A 22,306-nucleotide genomic window follows, 5' to 3' on the forward strand; every position below is an offset into this window, starting at 1 on the left:
TTCAGATCCTGCCTTATTGCTTCTTCTGAATTCCTACTCTTTCCTATGTGTCCGTCTCTGCTCCAGGGCTAACTCATGCTAACACAAAACACCTTGGCTGTCTGCACTGCTTTGTGACTCACATGGAGAGGAATCTCCTGTGGTTCGAGAGTATGGTGGGGAGGGCAGGGCCAGCTGGTGACTTTCAGATGGAATCTTTTCTGGTGAGAAAAATCTGATTCACTGGAACAGCAACTTTTCCTGGAGGATATTGTTCTGACACAACTCAGGTCTGGAAGATGTCTCAGATTTAGGATGGGAATGTCTAGACAGCCTCAGAGCAGCTGAGTGCAGCCCTGCTGTAAAAGCCCACAGCAGCCGATGCTTCACTCATTTGTGAAGCAGGACATCCAAATCCTGAACCCACAGCTTTTCTTTGCAGTGAGTAGCCCTCCCACCCCCCCAGACTCCCAAAACCCCAGGGATGCTGGCTAACCTGCAGAGTTTTTCTTTCACTGCTTTGTTAACTGGGGGGGAAAAAAAAAAAGGAAAAGTCTCATCTTTCTGCTACCTGAAACGAAACTAATTATTATCATTATAATTAATTGGCAAAGAGGAGCATTTATTCAGCTTTGCTTACAGCAAACTAGTGAAGACAGCCTCCTTGTCTCATTACCTTTCCTTATGTCCCATTGGTAGCTCTTTATTTCTGTTCCCATACGTCCCTAGCCCTGTGTCCCACTTGACCCAGCTCTCTGGGCAGCTGTAGGGCTCCCAAGGGACCAGCATCTCTCCCAGCAGCTGGGAGCAGCTGAGGTATACGGATGGGGAAAGCACCGGGTATGACACAAACTACATGGCCAGGGCCAAAGCTCTTCTTCTGCAGCTTCTATTCATTGAAACTGCTCAAAAATCGCAACGCACCGAGCTGCTAGCACTGCAGACAGAAGCTGCTGAAGAGTTCTACACTCAGAGGAAGAGCTTCAAGTCCACAGAACATCAAGTCCTTATAGGCTGCAGAAGTCTCAGTACTGTACAGTGACATCATCCCATAAAACTTAATGGGGGGAGTCTGTGCTTTGAAGACTTTATGAACATAAAGATGTTTTCACTGAACACTTAATTTAGTATTTTCCTGCCCAGAAATCCTCCTAGCCCTCCATACAGACTCTGCTCGTTTTAGAGAAGCTGCCTCGGTGACTCACACCTCAAAGCCAAGGCAAGCAAAGAAGCTTGAAGGGTTCAGTTAATTTCAAAACTTGTTTTCTGCCCCGGAGTGCTTCGTGAGCCCAGTGAATATTCATAAACCATCAGCACGGCTTTTCTGCCCTACTGCAGCTGCAATTCCTCTCCTTGCAGAGGTTCTGAACAACACACAGCCTGATGAAGGCTGGTCAGCTCAGTGCTGCAGGCTGGTTCACAGGCACCCCACTGCCTTCAGATGGACTGCGTGCTTCACAAGGTATCCAAACCGTGCTGCAGCAAGCTGCTTTCCTTCAGGGAGGGAGGAGTTCTCTCCTACGTTACCTCGAATGCAGCAGGGGGGATTTACAGGTGTAAGTCACAGATCGGCTCATCAGTCTGAGATGGCGAAGCAGATCTGAAGCTCTCCAGCTTCAGGACAGGGCCTGCGCTGCTTCTGCCCTTCGTGGCCTTAACTGGGGATTGCTTTGCACCAGGATCAGAGGGAACGTCACAGCCATCACGGTGTGCTGGGAAAGAACTGCCTCCCTTTTTCCTCTATGGGGATGTGTGGCAGTTCCCTGCGGCGTAACACTCAGTGGCTCTGGGCAGAGGATGTTGATGGATGGCAGTGACAGAATGGGAGCTGGCAGGGACCAGGCATCTAGGCCACGGTCACCGGGTCTGTGCGGGGCAGCAGTGGGGCTAAGCTCACTGTGCAAGGGTTGTTCTGGGAGATGCAAATGCAGAACAGCTGCAGCAGCTCTGCAGTCACCGGGAGTCTCGTTTTGGGACGGAAAACCTCCTTTCTACAGTACGAGAGCTGAGTGCAGGGCATGGAAAGCACAGTGCCTCTGCTAGCTCTGTATGCAGCACTGGCAGCTGGGTTTTGTTTTGCTGAGCCGACGATCTGACTCTCACTTTTGTACACCCAGAAAAAGCAGAGAAATGAGTGTTTTTAAAAATACCCCTCTCCTCTCCCGAGGATAAAGCCCCTCTGCCAAGGAGCATGGGCTGCCCATAGGTTTATGCATCTGTTAGGTTATTTAACGAGCAATTAGGGATCCAAGAAGAGAAGATACCCCCTTCCTTTCTCGCTCTCCAGGCTGCATCTCACGCTGGGAATGACATTAAAACCTCCAGCCCCCCCTGGGCCCAGCAGGTAGGTTTTTAAATACTGCCTGATTGACTTTTCCCTCGCTGCCTCCCCCGGGCCTGGCGCTCCCCCTTTTCCCGAGGTGAGAGGCACTGAGCCTCCTGCCACGCGCTGCGTCTGTACTGAAGCGAGCAATTAAATCAAGCACAACAAACCAGACCAAGCGTCCCCCCACGCCCGCCTCGCAGCTCCCATCTGATGGGGATTCAGCTAATGAATATCACGCTGGTATTTCAGCTACCTCAGGAGCTAAAAATAAGCAGCAGCCTGCCCCTGGGACCACTGGCAGGAGCCACAAAATGGTGCAGTGCTTCCTCCTCCTTCGCTGCCCCTGCACTTCTCTGCCCGATGTTCAGGGCTGATGCAGGAGCAATGCAGCAACACAGCATGCAAGCAGCATTCACCATCACATCGTCAGGGCAAGGCTGTGAAGGGTGCCAGAATCTCCAAGCAGACTCAATGATCTCAGTGGTCTTTTCCAACCTTAATGATTCTGTGACTTGATGACATGCCTCTAAGAGGTCTCGGCCATTGAGTTGTTTCCCGGGTGGCTGGGACAGCTTTGTAGCTGGGTGCCATGGGAATGCCTGAGATGATTTCACATGAAGCTGCGGCATTCCTGGCTCTGTGCAGAGCTTCCTTGGGCTGGTTTTTGTCTGGTAGAAGTGTGACCTGTCCCTTGTGCTTCCCAACACATCGCACAGCTACATCCAAAGGCCTGGTGCTCCTCATAGCAGATCAAACCCTGACCCCAAGATGTTGACTTCAAGTCATTCATTACCCAGAGCAGGATTTTTTCAGGTCTGAGTTGCTTCCCATTGTGTCTACCTGCAGTGTGGCAAGTGGAGCCACACAGAAGTGGATGTGACACTTTTTCACCCTGTGCTACGCATCTATCTTTGCATTGGACACGTGGTATGGATTCAGATCATAAGAGGAGCTGCTTTCTCACAAACCTGGGTGTAACCACAGTTATTTATTTGCCTCCCATATGCCATTACCACCAAGCACACAAGGTATGTTCAGCAAGCAAACTTATGACTTCACTTGCAACAGCCACATATCCCAACTGATTCATCATCTTGCTGGTAGGAAGAGGGATCCCCACAGCACTCAGACATTACCAACAGTCATATTTGTCTGGGAAAACTAGTATTTTTCATCATGCACATATAGATCAGTCCTAATTATTTGCTGCTCGTCACCAGCTATGATTTGTGCCTGCACAGACCACCAGTGGAGCTGCTTTCAGCCTCACTGCCCCATCCCCCTGACCATTGCAAGGTACATCTCAGTGATGACACTTTGGAGCCATCTGTACATTAAATAGGGGACTTTTTTTTTCCCAATAAGCAATAGTTTTTGGGACGAGGAGACTTTAGGGAAAAGCACAGACCTATGTGAAACTATGTGGCACAAACCTGCTAAACTCTATGCAGCTGCACTGACTTCCACCCACAGGAGAGCTGACCCTCTGCATCACATTGCACAGTGTTTTCCTTTTGGCAAACAAAATCCCAGTAAATATTATTCTTTGCTGTTATTTACTCTGATTAATCATATTTGTCACTCGGTCTGTCTCAAAGGTTACCACGGGGGCAATTTCCTCTGGTGGCTGGCTGTACTCAGAACTGCATCTCATAACGTTTCATAAAATCCGTGCAGTGTGGGAAGAAGAGAAGCATAACAGTGCAAGAAAAAGCAAAGACATGGTGCTAGTTACCAGCAAGGGTGATAATTTGCAAAGGGTGTTCCTGGATGGGACCTTCCTGGGGTCCCAGCCCCTTGGGCACAGTGCTACAGGGGGAGAGAAATGCAGTCCTGTCACTCGGGGGCAGAATGTGGCTCATAAACTACAACCCTCCTCCTCAGAGAGCGGCTTTGAAACACGGACCGTGTTTACAGCTGAAGTGTGGCTGCATCACAGCAGAAGCTGGTTATTTTCACAGCATTCACAGCCTGAATGGATGCTGGAAACAAAACAGAGCTGGTGACTACGCCTCTTCCAAAGGCATTCAGGGCCCAGCTCCAAGTCCATAGAAGTTTTTGTAGACATGAAATAAACAGTTACACTTATGGCTCTCCCCCTCACTCAGCCTCTCCTTCTCACACATCTGTGTTTCAGTGCTGACCTCTGAATCCCTGGAAATACGCTGCACATCGCAGTATTGACAACCATTCCACTGCTCCCTCTGCCTTCCATCCACCTTCACGTCCCATCCCACCTCTGCCTGGCACCTGGCTTGCTTGGGCACACCAAGGTGAGAAACCCTGCAAGGCACTGAGCTCTAAATGACCCCATCCACTGCCTTCAAACGTAACCATTTGGAGCAGCCCACAGCGCCGCGCCAGCCGTCTTCGGCTGTGCTTGGGAACCAGAGCCCACAGAAGGGCTGGTGACACTGTGGTGCCAAGGAGCTTCTGGCTCATGGCAGACTGGTTTGCACAGCAAACCTAACCTGACAGCCACGGTGATGTGCAGAGCTCTCCTCCTGAGGCTGCACTGTCTGCATAGCAGTTAGTGAAGCCCTGGATTTCATGGCCTTCTGGAGCCAAGATGGTGCCATCTCCAGTTGCCTAGGCCAAACAGCTTCTGTGTGTCTGATGCTCGGTCTAGGATCGTGTTCCTGAAGCCTCATTACTGCTGTGATTTCTGTTTGCTTCTTCCTGTTCGGAGAGACACTAAGCAGGTCTGATATTAGACCTTATTATGGCTCTGAAGTAGGACAGTTGCTCTGCCTTCAGCACTGCTTTCATTGCTGGCCATTCTCTGCGGTACCACAGCACATCCAGGAAAACTGGCTAGCTCCTGTGTGGGTACAAACCTCTTTTCCCATGCCGTTTGCTTGGACCTGCTCACTGTCAGACAATCCAAGGACCAAACTAAAGCCTTGCTTGGACTGGATGAAGGAACTGGACTGCCAGTTGACCACCTCCATTGTACAAGTCCTTAAAATAAGTCCTGAATCACTAGCTACAGTGAAAGGTGAGGAAAAAGTGATGCCATCCTGGCACAAACAAAACACAGTTGGTAAGGCTTTCATCGCTGAAAAACCAAGAGCCACTGCGAGATCCACCAGTGTCCCTCTGGGGACAGGATGCTGTCTTTGATGGGTCCTCTGACCTACAGACACAGAGCAAAAGGCCCGGGGAAGGGATTGCCAGCCCAAACGTTACCCTCTGCCTACAGAAATGGCATCCAGGACATTCAGGCACAGAGCACTGCCCACCAGGGAGAGGAAGAGAGGGAGAGCCACAGATGGGGACATTAGTCGCATGGCTTCATGCGCTGCAGGGAAGTGCTCCGGTGCGGCGGTGAGGAGGGGATTGGAAACATGGAAAGGATAAAGAATAAAATCCTTGCAGCGTGCCACTCTTTCGGCTCCGTTCTTCTCCTCTCTTTTAAAATCATCTCTGCTGAGGGAAAGGCCATAAAATTTGGAAGCAGTGGAGTGCTTATTCTGTACTAAAAGGCAGGGAAATGTCTGATATCCCACAGTGGGAGTGCAGGTGGGGAAAATGCATTGGCTCCCACGAATTGGAAAATAAATGACCGCCTTGCAGTCACTGCAAAGCAAATGGCTGAAGGTGAGTTGGACGGGAGTGACAGGGACTGGGAACGCCGGGGTCTCACAGAGCCTGTGCTGGGTTCAGGAATGAACCGTGGCTTTAGCCTGCACATTTTCCACTCTTTGAATGTCTTTAAGATTTTCCACACCAGCATCCCTCCTACTTAAAGGTGGCAGGGCAGAGATTTTGTCCTGAGTGCCTTCCAACCACAAACAGAGAATGGGCATTGTCTTTTTAGCAGAAGGGTTAAACAGCCCTGACCGTGGGAGTATTCTCAGCACCAAGCAGGATTTCTTTAACACTGCTGGCTGAATGCCACTCGTGTATGATGATTTATAGGGCAGTGCCTCCCTGCTGGGAAGCCGTGCGGTGCTGGAACCCAGTAATTAGTTTAACGTTCAGAGCTTGACGCTGAATGGTGGGTGCTAATATCCACTCTACAATTAATCCAGCAGATTTATCAGTGCATCGTACGATGAAGGACTGAGTCTGTGGGTTGCAGTTGTGTCCCCAAAGGAAGCACCAGTGTTCCAATCAGAAAGAGCCTTGTTTCACTTTACAGCTCTGTTTTACCTGATGTTAAAAAGGACAAGGTGGACAGGATAAAATCTCCCAATAATCCTGCTAGATTTCAGCTCCCTGAGGCATCTTAGTTACCTCTTTTCTTCCCTGTAACCCATACTGGCTCTTGGGGTATCTGGCTAGGGATTTCCATCTGCTCTGCCCTGAAACAGCCACACCAGGGTCGGCGTGGTGCCCACAGGGGGTGTAATGAAATTATTTCTGGCATTGGTGGTGGGAGATCAGGGATCACAGATGCCAAATAATACTGGATTTTCCACTTGGCAGCAGAACTTTAAAATGAGACGAGGTGAAAAATCAGCTTGGATCAAATATTTTCCTTTGCATTCCACCATAGACCCAAAAACCTACAAAAATTTAATTTCAGATCCAGCCAAAACACCTTCCTTCAGCCCTCCAAACCACTCTGTTTTATTTTGAGTTGTTCAAGGCATAGCATATTATTATTTTAAATGTTAATCTGCAAACAAAACCCAAATCTGACTCCAAATGGACAAATTCATCAGAACAGATCACTCTGCCCTTTCAGGAATGAAAAATCCTCTTGAAATATTCTCTGAATTTTCAAAGAACTTCACCTTGGCCATGACTACCTGTGTATTTTGAATGTATTTAACAGACATTTTTGCTTTCTTTTAGGCTGTTTTTTTAGTACATTCACCATTCATCAAATAATCATGTCCAGCTCTAGCAATAAGCACAACAGGACCCTGCTTATCAGCAGCCCTACGTTCAGCGCTTATTTACAGTTTTAATTTGGATTCTCGCCACAACTTTCCGCTTTTCAATCTGTTACTCCTTCATCAAATGCCCTACAAGATGATCACTGCTGAGTGCGGGTGAGGGGTTACCCATATTTCACTTGAGCTTCAAATGAGCCAAATGAGGTTCGTCACGTCTGACATCTACGTACCCCAGGAAATTGTGCCAAATATGGCTTCTGAAATCCTGCAAGGCTGCAAACACTCGAGGGAATTGCTTCAAGCTTGAAGATCTTTGGATGCCTGCAGGGCCACAGCAATCAGAGCAAATCACAGCAAAGCAACCCCTTCCCTCTCAGACTCCAGAGAAGAGCAAGAGCATGCAGACATGGGCAACATGCAAACAGAGCGGTGGGAGTAATGCTGGAGAGATGGGCTCTTCCCTTCCAGAAGAAGCAAAATATTCTGAGGAGGATTTCTGGTTGGGATGCACGTATACAGGGCAAGAGGACAGGATGGCACTTTGCTGTCCTGGCAATGGGCTAAATATTAACTAAGCATGCAGCACGTATGGCAGCGAGGGCACTTTGGGGACTGAGCCACTGCTGCGAGCGTGGCTTCTATCATTTGTTTAAAGGAGTACTTTGGGAAGAGGGCCCCCAGGAAAATGGCAGTGCTTTACACAGCTTTCCCTATCAATCCCCAGTCTGTCACTGCCTTTGACTACACCATTTAATATTTTTTTTTGCTTTTTTTGGGCTTGAGATCCCAGTGGAAGTGCCCGTTGGCAGGGCACAGACAGGAGGAGGAGGAGGAGAAGGCTAGAAGAATCTTGGGGCGATCTGTAGTCATGTCCTGCTTGTCCCTGCCACATCACTGTGTGCAAGGCTTGGCTCTCTTGTCTGCCAGGATGAGGGCAAAACAGAGCAGCTCTGGGGTCCCAGGTGTGAGCATTTCCATTGCAGGGGGTCTGTGCTCTGGGCTACTGACAAGAACTTCCTTGTATTTTCAGAGAGGGTGGATAAATGGGACTCCAGAGACAGCATTAGATGGCAGGTTAGTCTGTAAAATGGCACATTAGCAGAGAAATATCTATATAATGGCTTAACAAGAATAGGCTGGGGGCCTGGAAGAGATCTTTGATGCTGCTGTGGTTATTTATTATTTATTCTGCTGGCATAAATACAGCATCAAAAAATGTCAAAAACAACAGGCCCATCACCTGTTGTAGCTAGATTAGTCCTACATCTCTAACTACAACACCAGGCAGTATTGACAAGAAACTCTGGGAGAACGGGAAGAGGAGCCACAGATCTCTAACCCTGGGTGGATGAGACAGATTTTTTGCTTACCAAAAGGGGTAAGAAAACGCGTGAGCATCCCACCAGCCTGGGCACCTGGGAGTCTCAGAAGTGATGGAGAAAGGAGAGAAACAGCAGAAGCCTTCTCTCGTGCATAGCCATGATCCACGTGGGGAACACTGGGTGGATCCCTAAAGCATTTTCTGCTCTTGCAGAGCTTAAGCACAGGAACATGGTGACAGTAGTCAAGAAGGGTAACACCTGCAGCATCTCGACCCCACAATTAAACCCCAGCGGCTGTGACCTGACGGTGCCCAGCTCACAGCATCCTGCTGCCATGTGGTTAGGCGGTTCCTCCTCTGCTACATGCCATCCCTGACTGTGCCAGCACGCAGCTGCAGCAGCTGGGAGCCTCTCACCATTGTAGATAGGAGGAGCGAGCTTAATTCCCTACGGATTTCTCAAAAGTAAACTTCTATTTTTCCACAATGCTTTTGGGAATATTTCAAGCACCAGAAGGGGATTAGGAACGGGGGAGTCCTCTTTGCACTCGCCCTGCGGCACAGAGGAGAATCGGCAGGAAAACCTCGGAGCAGAGACCTTCAGAGTTGCCTACGAGTCCGGGTTTGGCTCTGCCACCGTTCCCAGCCTCAGGAGCGCTCCCTGGAGCCGCGGTTCCTCCTGCAGGCATCGCGTGCTGCATCGCACCGACAGCCCCAGCGGAGCGAGCGGTGCCGGCGAGCCGCTCGCCTGCCCTTCTCCTCTCCGGCCGCTCTGTGCGCTGGCTACGAGCCTGCTGCAGCTTTGTGCCGTTCGTAAAAATAACCAGAAGCACTCAGGAGCAGACAGAGCAATCCCAGAGACTCCGAGCATCGAAGGGGCTTTGTTTCCAAGGCAACATCTTGTCTCCTAGCTGCAAAAGGCCACGAGAATGAAGGCAGCCTATGGAAAATGAATAGCTCAATGACAACAACAAAAAAATCTGCTGGGGAGCGTATCAGAGAGGGGGAGAGAGGGGTGTGCTGAAGGGGGCTAGGAAGGATCACGCCACGAGGGGACGGGGTGCGATTTATCTCCCAGGAGCGCGGTCCTGCCCCCATTGAAATGCATAGCACCGCTTCTTTCGCCTTAATGGGAGCACGGGAGCTTGCACAAATCGGCTATTCTTTTCTTTTCCCCCTTTTTTAAGCTGCGGTGTTTGAAGATTGGAGCTAGTTAAAAATAATCCATTGTCCGCGGCTGAGACTGCCCGGTCCCAGGGGCTTTGCGGCTATTGATGTTAACCGGGTCCCCGCTGCCTCCTGCCCCCGCCCCGCAGGGCAGCCCTCGGACCTTCCCGTCAAAAGAGGAACCTGCTTTCACCTCTTTTTAAGGCTTCCAGAGCTGTGCGGCACACCGCTCTTGAACAGCCGTGAGAATCCGAGCGATGCGGTGGCTGTGCTAAGGCTCTGCCTAACGGGGTTGAGCCTCTGCACGGACTTCCGAGCCAGCAGCCGGCACAGAGCACTGGGGGCTTCGGGCCCGGGGCGCCCAGCAACGACACTGGTGTCCCATAGCACCTTCCTGCACAAGGGGCCGCTGGCATGCCTGCGGCTGTGCTGCGGTGCTATTTCGTGTGCACATCGCCCTTACGTAAGTGGCTGCAGCAGCAAAATGCCCCCGGGATCGTTTATGGGATTTATGTCAGACTGGGAAGAGAGGCTCACCAGCGCGAGCAGTCTGCCTGCAGATGCCCTGCTCTTGCTTTTCCTTTCTCTCCAGTCTCCTGGGAATGCCCAAAAGCTTAGGACTGAGCCGTCAAATCTTTCTCTCTGCATCCTGGGAGGCAGCGTTGACGCCCCAGAGCGCACGGGGAGCGACTCAGGGTGGGCCATGCAACCCAGCAAGGAGCTTCCAGGCTGCAGGAAAGTGAGCAGGAGGAGGGAGCAAAGCTCCCACGTGAGCCAGAGGTTTGGGAAGGAAGAGCTGCAGGCTCAGCCCCACGTGGGAAATGCTCTCCTCGCACTTTTTTTGCACCCTCTGCTGTGGGCAGAGCATGAGTGGATGACTGCTATTCATTGTGACATGCTATGCAGAGCTCTATCTGAGCAAGTTTTGAGACTGAGGAGGTTTACTTCTCAATCTCTCTCCCTGGAATGTTTTTAAGTAACTCCTCTGGAATTGCCCCCGTGGAGAGCAAGCTTGGGCAAATAAACGAGAGCTCTTGGGGCTGGACCGGCAGGGACAAGACTTGATGTTCAAGAATCAAGAAGTCATCCCAACGAATAACCTGGAAAATATGTGTCAAATAGCAACATAATATGGCCAGGGCTACGATGGCTTCTTGCTATGGAGGCCTGCTATGATTCAGGAGGCACAGAGCTAAGGATGTCACAGCCTGGTGTCATCTTTGATATCAGATCTGTGGTTGACACCATTTGCATCAACATCAGCACAGCAATTTTACCCCTTCCCACTGTTCTTTCTTCTTATAAACACCAGTTGAGTGTATCATACTTAGTAATCTTCTGCCTTGAACTCCTCTGCAGCATTCCTGGCCCACATTACAACGTCTCAACTTTCATCACTATGTGCCTGATCTTCATTCCTATATTGAATGATTGTTACAGATCAGGCCTAATTTTTATCTGCCAATACTCCAGGATCACTCTTAAAGCTCACAGCCCACTTACAAATGGCACATATTTCATACTTGCACCATTTTCTGTACAGCCAGCTCTCAAAGTAGTTCATAATATTAATACAAGGGTTGGGATTTTCCAAAGCACTCAGTATTGACCTAACTTGATTCACACTGAGTTCAACTGTAGATTGCTATCAACGGGGAACAATGAAAGCTCCTAAAAATCCCATTGCTTGGGTGTAACAGAGAAAATAGACTTTTCAGGATGAATTTTGACTGGTTTGTTAAAAATTCTCATCTGGACTCAAAAAGGATCCACTTGGATCTCTCGTATTTGCACACACAGGCTTGCCATCAAATCTGAGTGACTCAGGGGTGGTCAGAGCTAAAATGCAGCCCTCCAGGTGACCAGCTTCCCGCTCAGTGTTTGCTGGCTGATTTCTCCCCTTGTTTAATTTCTTCGAACAGGTGACAAGACAGCTGTTCCCTGGACTTAACACAGTATAGGTGCTGAGCACCTGTTGCACAGCATGGAGCACACTGACCCCCTCCTGCTCCACAACTCTCCATGCTGCCCTGTGCTTTGGCTGCCTGAGTTCCCTTACTCCCTCTGTGCACACACAGCTGGGCTTCAGCCCTGCGCAGCGCATGCTTGGATCTCTACAGATGCAAGTTGTCAAGTTCTCAACCTCTCTTTTAGCTGATATCTTCAGGTCAAGCTGGAAATGCATTTCCAGCTGGTGTTTGCCTATCAGAATAAAGATCTCCACAGCTCCTCATCACTTCTGCTGAGCCACGATGCTTAGTAATGAGGCCTCTGATGGAGCAGTGGCATGTTCTTTTGTCCCTGCCAAACCCCTGCTCCTCCTATTCAGCCCAACAAGATGCAAAAAGCCAGGCGCTGCCAAGCACCCTTTCAGCTGCCAAAGGAGAAGCAGTAATCGAACAAGAAAGGCATTTGCTTGGTGCCAGGCTCCAGCCCCAGCCTGCTGCCCACCAGGTGTGATCCTGACTGGCTCCGGCTTTGTCCCTTCCCACCCAGGCACCAGGGCTGTGCTGCAGAGATGTGTGGGCTCATCCTCACCCTGCTGCCTGGGCTGGCATGCAGCAAGCACCCTGCATGCTGATCCACATCATGGCCTGCATCCGTCGGTGCTTTTAAAAAATCCCTTTCCATGATGCCAGCTTCCTATCTTTCCCAGCGCAATACTCCCCGCCATTATTTCCCACATTGGATAGAAAAGCCTCACGCTGTGCCTTTCACATCCCTTGGCAGCACGTTTGAAGTCTATTTCACCTCTGTTTTACACTCTGCTTAGTCAGAAAGGAGGGAGGCTCACTGCTGGTTGTCCATATGAGTATTTCAGGCACCGTATGGGTCATACTCCATAGCACTGCTGGGTTGGAGGCACTGCCCTACTTGGCACCCAGCTGGCGTAAGGCAGCATCACCGCATTTATTCTGCTGCTGCCTGACATTGATTTACACCCGATGAGGATGAGGTTTGTTTTCAGCTGCATCCCAGTCTGCTTGTCCTGAACATTCTTCCACCTCTTCATTTTTAGCACTGGCATTAAGTATTTAGAGCATAAAATGACTAATTTGCCTTTCTGCAGCCCCTATATTTTGAGGTCATTTGGGAATTGCTGAAGTTATTTGCCACCTACAGCCCAGTGACTTTATTAAAGAGATCTTCATGTTTTCACAGTGCTCTGTAGCCCAAATAACTTTGTGCAAGGCGTTTGTTTGCTATGGAGCCGTCATCACTGAAATGGCCGGAGCATGGCAGGGCTGAGCAGCGTGGATGCCACATCACGCAGTTAGGGCCAGAAGTGAGAAGGCCATGCTGCCAAATGAACAGCACCAAGTTATCTCTTTCAGCTGGACTTGCTCCAGTGCTTTTGGCTTTTCCAGAGCTCGCAGACACCACAAAGAATATTTAAAGAGGAAAAAAAAGTAATTTGTACACTTTGGACTTGGGCCAGGGCTCTGCTGTAAGTGTTTCTCTGCTCTTGCAAGGAAGTGCTGTGGGCTTTTCTGAGGTCATGGGCACTCAGCTGCTTGGTTCTGCATCTCTCATACCAAAGAAACAGCTCTGACCCCCAGCTCCCCACACTGCCAAGGCCCTGGGCTGTCATGCTGCCCCATGCTGACCTGTTCCCTAACTCTACACAGAAGCCTTTCCCTTCCTTCCCTTCCCTTCCCTTCCCTTCCCTTCCCTTCCCTTCCCTTCCCTTCCCTTCCCTTCCCTTCCCTTCCCTTCCCTTCCCTTCCCTTCCCTTCCCTTCCTTCCCTTCCCTTCCCTTCCCTTCCCTTCCCTTCCCTTCCCTTCTTCCTTCCTTCCCTTCCCTTCCCTTCCCTTCCCTTCCCTTCCCTTCCCTTCCCTTTCGCCTCTGGAGTAGCCACCAACTAGCTGCATCTGTAACTAATGCTGTGCTGAAGCCCCAGAGATGAGATTATCTCCTTCCCCTGCAGTCCCTGTTCTGCCGTGGCCTGCAGGAGGACACTTTGTGTCATCCCTACTTCTATGCATTGTCCAGATCTGGTCTTGCCTTCCCTCTTCCTCCCCTTCTTCCCTCTTTACTTCTGCGAGAAGCTGACAAAGCCCCTCAGACAGGAGGGCCTTATCAAACAACCAGCTGCAAAAAAACCTCAAGCAACCGAACCCAACAAACTGCCTCCCAGCAAACTGCCCGACCGCTGGCAGAGTCATGATTTAATAAACTCTCCCGTTTTCATGTTAGCTGTCCTCATCCCCCAAGCGGGGCAAGGAGCACTGCCAGGATTGTTCTGTCTGTAAATATTTCCCCACTGTGCGTGCAGACTGTTCATCCCTTTCTGCGTAGTGGATGAAGATGGCTGCTCTGCCAGCTCACCATGTAAATTTAATAGCATTCCAAAACCTCTGTCCTACATAAATGTGAACGTATTTCATCCGAGAGGAATCTGTTTGTGAAGGAGCGGTGCTGCTAAATCATTCAGAAGATTGTTGTTTCAAGAACTCACAGGCAGCAGTGCCTCGGCTACTGCAGCTCAGAAAAGTGGAGGGAGGTGGAGGAAAAAATGAGTGGGGATGATGGAAACCTCTCTAAATGAAGGAGCTGATGCGCCGAGATCAACAAGGTGCAAGCAGGGCAGTGCCAGCCGGCAGGTCTGCTCCCAGGAGGACACGCCAGCTGCAAGCAGCTTCACAAATTATTCACTGGCAATTGCTTTCTTGCTGCTGCCCTGACTTATTTACACTCTGAAAGATTTCTTTAGTGTGTTTATTTAAGAAAAATGAATCCAGAGGCTCTGGAAGGGGAGCAGAGCCTCACAAAGAACTTGGCCCCACCACGATCCCATTCGTTTCCCTTGTTAACCCCTGAATGGAAGATGAGCCAGGCAGCACAGCACGCTGAGTACTCATGCATTATGCATCGGCACGTCAGGAAATTCTGATTTGATGGAGGTTGGAGGTTAAGAGACATTTCTGTGCATTACTGTACTCCTCTGTGTCACACTGGAGGATGGAGAGACGCTGTGGAGGTGGAGGAAACTGGGGAATGAGAGCTCCTGCTCCCAGACACCATCTGCCACAGTGCAGATGAGTACAGCCATGTTTCCTGATGTATGCGTGCTCCCCTGACAGCGGCTCAAGCATCACATGCTAACATCCTCAGCAAATTCAAGCATTTCAACCTCTATTTTGCAAATTCTCTGCTGTCTCTAAGCAGTTCTGTGTCATCAGAACATGAAAGTACGAGAATCCTCATCTCAATGTTAAGTAATATAATTCTAGGAACTTCAGAGATATAATTCTAAGGACTTCAGAGAAGGCACAAGGTGCGAAAAGAGACTTGAACAGGAACTTCAACTTCTTACTAAGCTTGTAAAACAGCAGCTCACAGAGCTCTGTTTCTAAGCTGTTTTCAGTCATTTAATTCATGATGCAACTCAGTATATCTGCATGTCTGTCCTTTACTCTTTACTGAATCATCTGTTCTCCAAGCAAACGGTGAAAATGAATTTGCTTTTTTTACACCTGCAAATTGCAGAGGCAAATGAACTGCATGTGCAAGTGCTGTGTTTTTAGATGTCAGCCCAATCTTTCAGAGGGCATAATTAGGCAGATGCTTATCTGCCCCTGATGAGCCAGATTCACACTGCAGTGAACCAGTGCACTCTGTAAAGGTATCCACGGGATGCTTGTACCTCTCAGGCAGGAACCTTGTTTGCATTTTGGAGCCCCCTGACAATGGACACTGCTGTCTCAGTTTTGGAGCAATGCATCTGAGACTGTCAGCATGATGGACAGGTGCATTTGAGGCTCAATCCTACCCTCATCCAGGTTAGAGGAAATCAGCAGGGTCTCAGCCTGGGAAGCAAAGCTGTGTAGGTCAAATCGCATGGGTACATATCTATATGATTTATTAAGATTGGAAAAGACCCCTAAGATCCCCAAGTCCAATCCCAACCCATCCCCACCATGCCCTCTAACCATGTCCCTCAGTGCCACGTCTCCACAGCTCTTGAACACCTCTGGGGTCAGTGACTCCTCCACCTTCCTGGGCAGCCCATTCCAGTGCCTCACCACTCTTTCACTGCCTCCATGTCTTTTAATGAGGGGTCCAACCATGAACACAGCACTGAGGTGCAGCTTCACCAGAGGTGAGTACAGGGGGACAATCCCCTCCTGCTCCTGTTGGCTGCACTATTGCTGATAAAAGCCAGGATGCCGTTGGCCTTCCTGGACACCTGGGCACACTGCTGGCTCATGTTCAGCTTGCTGTCAGCATCCCCAGATCATTGTCCACCACAAAGCTTTCCACTCTGCCCTGATGCAGACGCAATGCATGGGGTTGTTGTGACCACAGTGTAGCGCCTGGTCTTGTTGGACTTCATCCCTTTGGCCTCAGCCTACTGATCCAGCCTGTCCAAATCCTTCTGCAGGGCCTTCCTACCCTCAGGTAGAACAACATTTCCTCCCAACTTGGCTTTATCTGCAAACTTATCAATGCTACACTCAAATCCCTCTCCAAATCATCAATAAAGAAATTAAACTGGACTGTTCCCAACCCTGATTTGTGGGGAACACTACTCGAGAAATGCGTAGTGGTGAAAAGCTGTCTGGTCTGCAAACGTTCTCCAGGTTTATAAATATCTGAGGTGTGGCGGCCATAGCGGTGAGGCCAGTCTCTTTTCAGTGGTACGAGGAGACAGGAGGAGGGGAAACGGACATCAGCTGCAGCATAGGAAGTTTCGCACGAATGTGCGTAAGAACTTCTTCACGGTGAGGGTGACGGAGCACTGGAACAGGCTGCCCAGGGAGGTTGTGGAGTCTCCTTCTCTGGAGATATTCAAGTCTCGCCTGGACGCCTACCTGTGCGACCTGGTGTAGGGAACCTGCTTTGGCAGGGGGTTGGTCTCGATGATCTCTAGAGGTCCCTTCCAACCCCTACAATTCTGTGATTCTGTGGTTCTGTGCTGACCACAGAGGACAGCACCATGCAGTTTTATACACGGTCACGTCTGATGCAAGAAGCACTGGGTGCTTTGCCTGCACAGCTCTCATGTTCCTGAGGAATGGCAATGCCACATCACTTTGCTTTTGGTCAAGCTCCAGAGAAGTGGTGCTTTTCTTGCTGCTCTGCTCTTGTGATGCTGCTCAGCCCTTTTTTACACCAAAGGGTCACGTCCTGTCTTGTTTCCACTTAAGTTCAGCTTCATGTATAATTAATGTGAATGCTTGCTCCCAATGCAAGCTGCTGCTCTCAGAGAGGCACCTTTGACCCTACCTGGCCTTTGCAAAGCAGTATGTGCTCACTCTTGTGAGGAATAAAATATGTCTTCCACTGCTCAGCATGCAGAGTTTTGACTTCTGGCAACAGGCTTTCAAATTCAGATATTTCTCACACGTTACATTGTGGTAAAGCTCTTAAAAACCCAATTTAATTTTGGTCTCATTGCTCATCAGCCCAGTGGGAATTCTGACTTAATCAAACTTTAATGTTTTCCTTGTAAATTTCAGAAAAATCAGTAATTGGTCTGGTCATTGAATTTTCAGATCGTGTATCAAAGGAATAATGTCATGCACGGGATGAGCAGCAGCATGCTCCTGGACGCCCAAACATCTGAAATGGAAAATTCTGCAGAATTTAGATAAAGATTTGAGCGTATACCGCGGTAGAGCTAAGAATAGAATGCATTATTTATATTGTCAAAGGAAGCGGCTGAAAACACAGAGATCTTCAGAGAGTAAAGATGCTCAGACAGTTGTGTGCAGGCATTGCGTTTGTGGAGCTGAAGTGGAAAGCTACTGACATCCCAGGGCCAGCGCTGCGGTCCCAGCAGACCAGGCTGCATCCCATGCAGAAGAGACACGTTGGGCTTCTCCCTGATGGAAGACATGCTCAGGGCATCTCCCAGCCCCTAGGAAGACGGGAGGGGTGAGCTGGGGCTGCAGAGATGGTTCAGGCTCCAGCAGATTCATCTCCACCATGCTGAGGTCCCACTGTGCACTGCTTGTCCCATGTCTCTGACAGAGGGCTTCACTTCACAGATTCCTCAGTGTTTTCCCACTGAGCTCTTCTCCAGATCTTGTCATCCTCAGAAGCTGACTGCCAGTGAGTGGGAAAAATTCAAAACACTCTTTTAATTAAAAATATAATAGAGGCCTTACAGCCATGATGTGTCTGCTTCTCTCTGCAGTTCACATCCTTTAAGAACTCTGCCCCTCTCTCATAGGGTTATGGCAGCAACACTCAGTTTCTCCTGTGCTTCAGATGACTTCAGACTCACAAACCTTTCCAGATGCACAATAAATGCCTGGTTTTGGTCTTTGCTCAATTTTTCTCTTTTCTCTCAAGTGTGTTTCTTGTCTCTCCACTGATGTTTTCTACCTTCCTTTCTTGCCTCTCCAGTCCAAGTTGAGCATCTCCAATCTTAAAGAGTATTGAGATAGAGAGGGTCCTGCTTCCTCTCTCAGAGGAGTGAGATGCACTGAGACTGCATCACATGCAGAGGAGGGGGACAGGGGCTGCTTCCACCCTGCTGCTGCTGCTGCCCAGCCCCTCCAAGGATGCAGCCAGCACTTGCAGAGGTGAGAGCTCAGCCCTCCCATGTATTTAGGTGCAGAGGCAGAGATGATGTTCATGTTAATTCAGGCTTCTTTTTCTTTTTTTTTTTTTCTATTGACAGCATTCAACTTTGCCAGCCCTGTGTCCATCCAGATGCTTGTGTTTCTCCTCCATGGCTTGACAAGCAGAAGTCACAGCAGTTTTTGCAAAACAAATGTATCAACAGATTTTGGCAGGTGGTTCTCTCCACGTCTCATTTAGACAGTATCAAATTTTGTCACTTAAGTGGTATCAAATGTTTTCATTAAGGTAATGACAAAATATTCTTCTTTAATTTCTTCCTTTCATTTTAATTCTCCTCTCACATCCACTCATCAGCTAGCATTGCTACTTGCCGTGCAGCAAAAAAGAAGGCACTCAAAGTGTTCTGCTCAGCTTTTTCACTGTCAAGAATTCCAGCAGATTCAATTCTCTGTAAATTGTGGGATTTTGAGAAAGCTGCATTTTTAGAAAGGAAATTACTTCCAGGGAAATAAGTAAAATTGGATACAATGCACGTGCTGGCATTAGCTTAGCTCCATCCACTCAGGGGAAGGGGAGTTGCTTTTAAATTCATTCGAGTGTGAAAAAAAAATGGCTCTGATTTTTCTTAATGATGAAAACTTCCAAAAACATTATTTTCCTGCCTATCATTCAAAGCAAGTTGATGTCAAACTGCAACAAGAGGGAAAGTTTATCACTGAACAGTGACAGAAGAACACAAAGCAGCTCCTGCAGCTGCAGTGCCCCTTGCTATGGCTGGGCTTGGTGCTGCCCTCAGCACGATTGCTCAATAAAGTTGAAGGTTAGTTATACTGGAATGTGTTCGTCTTCAGATCCATAAATGGCCTTGTTCTCCATAGCTTTCTGTTTATTAATAGCTCATTCTGCTAAGACAAACAGAAATTATGTGGTAATTGATCCACGAGGCAGCTTTAGCTCGACAGCATATGTTTGCGTTGCAAGAGAAAAGGACTCACCTTGACACTTTCCCATCTACAGCATTTCAAACATGGGACAGGCAAAACAAAAGGGCTCTCTATGGTTTAGCAGCCCCCTGCTTCCCCGAAGGGCTGAGATGCAGGGCCAGGAGGGCTCGAGGGATGCTCAGGTGCCCCACATCCTGTTGACACTGGGCTTGTGGGGAGCAAAGGGGGGGTTGTGTGTGTCTGAGCAGCACCAAGCTTGGCAGCTCCTTTCAGTGAAAAGTGTGACAGCCTTTCCTCATACATCCCCACAGAGAATGATAACGATGACCTCTCCTAAATCACTGGGCAGCAAAACCCTGGGGAATACCAGGGTGTGCATCGCCATGGGGCACAGCTGGCCCAAGGAGCAAAGGCTGCTTGAGAACCATAGAATCCTAGAATGGCCTGGGTTGAAAAGGACCACAGTGCTCATCCAGTTCCAACCCCCTGCTATGTGCAGGTTACCAACCAGCAGCCCAGGCTGCCCAGAGCCACATCCAGCCTGGCCCTGAATGCCTGCAGGGATGGGGCATCCACAGCCTCCTTGGCAACCTGTTCCAGAGAAATTACATGCACCAACCCCCAACTTGCTTTCCAGCACCCTTTCAGCTTACGAGAAGGAACAGAACACTTCTGCAGTGGAAAAAGCAGATGACCAATGGTTGGCAGAACAAACCGCTGTCTCCTGTACCAGCTTTGACCAGGCAGCAGAAGCAAGGCAGCCAGAGAGAGTGAGATTTGGGAATGTGGTCTGTGAGCATCATACAGGCTGGGAAGTAGCCCTGAGCTCACAGAACAGCTGCAGCTGGTCCCTGCTGAAAGATGCTGTGAAATATCCATGCCCAGCCTTACCAGGGAGCTCTTCAAGCAATTGCACAGCCAGCACTGCTCATCTGCTCATCACCCCCTGCACTGATGTTAGAGATGCTGCTGATCAGAAGAGCTTTTGCTCTGAGGGCCTGGGGGTGCTGGATGCTGCAGAGCTGAGCAGATGTAGGGGAACTCAGGTTACACCTCCCTCTCTGTTAGCTCACACAGTTTGTGTGCTCAAGAGAACAAGCCCTGATAAAATGCTGCAGTTAGGGCTTCTGTTAGAAAATCCACACTCCACTTTAAGAGGCTTCTGACAAGCAGTAAGTGCAGATGAGCAGAATGCAGCAAGGCTCTGAAGCTCCTGAGAGCAGCTATTTTCTTTAAGATGGAGCTGCTGATATGCAACCAAGTTAAAAGTTGGAGGGATTGGACAATCTTCTCTCTTTACCTTCAATACCATCTTTCTCTTTTGACCCTCCTGGACTCTATCTGCATGCAACACACATATTCAAAATATTCATCTATTTAGATCTGGAAAGGAAAAATGCCCATTCCACAAGGACTGCTCTCCTCTAGCCAGATGTTTGCCTGGAGGCAGTCAACACCTGCTAGCCTCAAAGCCAGCTCCAACTGCTCCCCCTCACACATCAATGATGGGGAACTGAACAGCAGACAGACCTCCCCTCAGGGGAAAACCTGTATTTGTTTTCTGGGAAGCAGAAGACGGTTTATACATGTGAGTGGCTACTAATATTTTCTACTTGTTGATGGCCACAGGAATAGCACCCAGCAGAACTCATAGGCTGGGGCCTCACCCTACAGCATCACAGAATCATAGCATATCCCAAATTGGAAGGGACCCATAAGGATCAACAAGTCCAACTCCTGCCTCCACACAGCACCACCCCAAAATCACACCATCAGCATCAGCAAAAACCAGCACTGCAGCCATCAGCTGTGCTGTGCTTTGTGCCCTTTCTCAAAGCAGAGGAGGAGAAGGTGATCTTGAGACTACTAAACTAATTTTAAGTCTTAGACACTTCTCTTTGAGAAAGAAATAAATTTGTACCACCTTCACAACAAAGGCTTTTGCTGGCTGTGTCTCCACTGCCTGGGAGTTGCAGCAACGTAGGAGGTACTTCTGATGTTAGGGCTGCCGTAACTGAGAGCAGGCATAAGCTCAGACAGGCAGAAGAGGGAAACCCAGGAAGTGTGAAATCTAAGCCCTAGTAGTTATTTATTTATTCGTTTGGGTACTTAAAGAGGAGGAAAATGGCAAACTATTCTGGAAGCTGGGCCCTTGGGAATTCATATTATAGAATCATCAAGGCTGGAAAAGACCTCAAGGATCATCTAGTCCAAGCATTCAACTCCTTCAAATTTGACTTTGAACACCTTTTATTTCTCTTTACAGCTTGTTTTAACTCTCTTTTTTTTTCCTCTCTCTTCTGGGCTGCATTAGAAAAGGGGTGGCCAGCAGGGAGAGGGAGGTGATCGTCCCCCTCTGCTCAGCTCTTGTGAGGCCCCATCTGCAGCACTGCGTCCAGGCGTGCGGCCTCCAGCACAGGAAGGACGTGGAGCTCTGGGAGCGGGTCCAGAGGAGGCACTGAGATGGTCAGAGGGCTGGAGCAGCTCTGCTGTGAGGAAAGGCTGAGGGAACTGGGCTTGTTTAGCCTGGAGAAGAGAAGGCTGCGGGGAGACCTCATTGTGGCCTTCAGTGCTTGGAGGGAGCACATAAACAGGAGGGGGAAAGGCTGTTCGTGAGGGTGGATGGTGACAGGACAAGGGGAATAGTTTTAAACTGAGACAGGGGAGGTTTGGGTTGGATATTAGGAGGAAGTTGAGGAGTGGTGGTGGCACTGGAACAGGCTGCCCAAGGAGACTGTGGATGCCCCATCCCTGGAGGCATTCAAGGCCAGGCTGGATGTGGTGGTTTTGAAGTTCCCTTATCAGGATTTGCTGAACTGCAAAAGATTATATCTCTTCAAGTTACAATATGCTGCTCTCCTAAAGCCTGTCTTTCAGCAAGGGGAGGCTCGAAGGCTTGGGACTGAGCCACTGGAAGCTAGGACTTATTCTCAACACTGAGAAAGCTCATAGCCCCAAGCTAACCTGAACTCTGCAACTCAGTGTGTGTAAGCACTATATAAAATTCCACTTTGAGGCCGACTTCAGAAACAGAAGAATCCAACATCGTGAGGAATGACTTGGAAGAGGAGCACAAAGAAGTAGAGTTATGGCTAAAAGACATACAGTGTCTCTACAGGGGGAGAATCTTACCCCGCTCAAAGCAGGGGAGTTGGAACTAGATGATCTTTGAGCTCCTTTTCAGCC

General features: G+C 49.2%; 1 protein-coding gene across 3 annotated transcripts in view; it reads right to left on the reverse strand.

Moving 5' to 3' along the window:
- GNAO1 (G protein subunit alpha o1) overlaps nt 1-22,306 on the reverse strand; it is a 117,991-nt gene that overhangs the window by 39,483 nt on the left and 56,202 nt on the right. The window lies entirely within an intron of this gene.

Source organism: Meleagris gallopavo, chromosome 13, assembly GCF_905368555.1.
Source record: "Meleagris gallopavo chromosome 13, MGAL_WU_HG_1.1, whole genome shotgun sequence".
Lineage (NCBI taxonomy): Eukaryota > Metazoa > Chordata > Aves > Galliformes > Phasianidae > Meleagris > Meleagris gallopavo.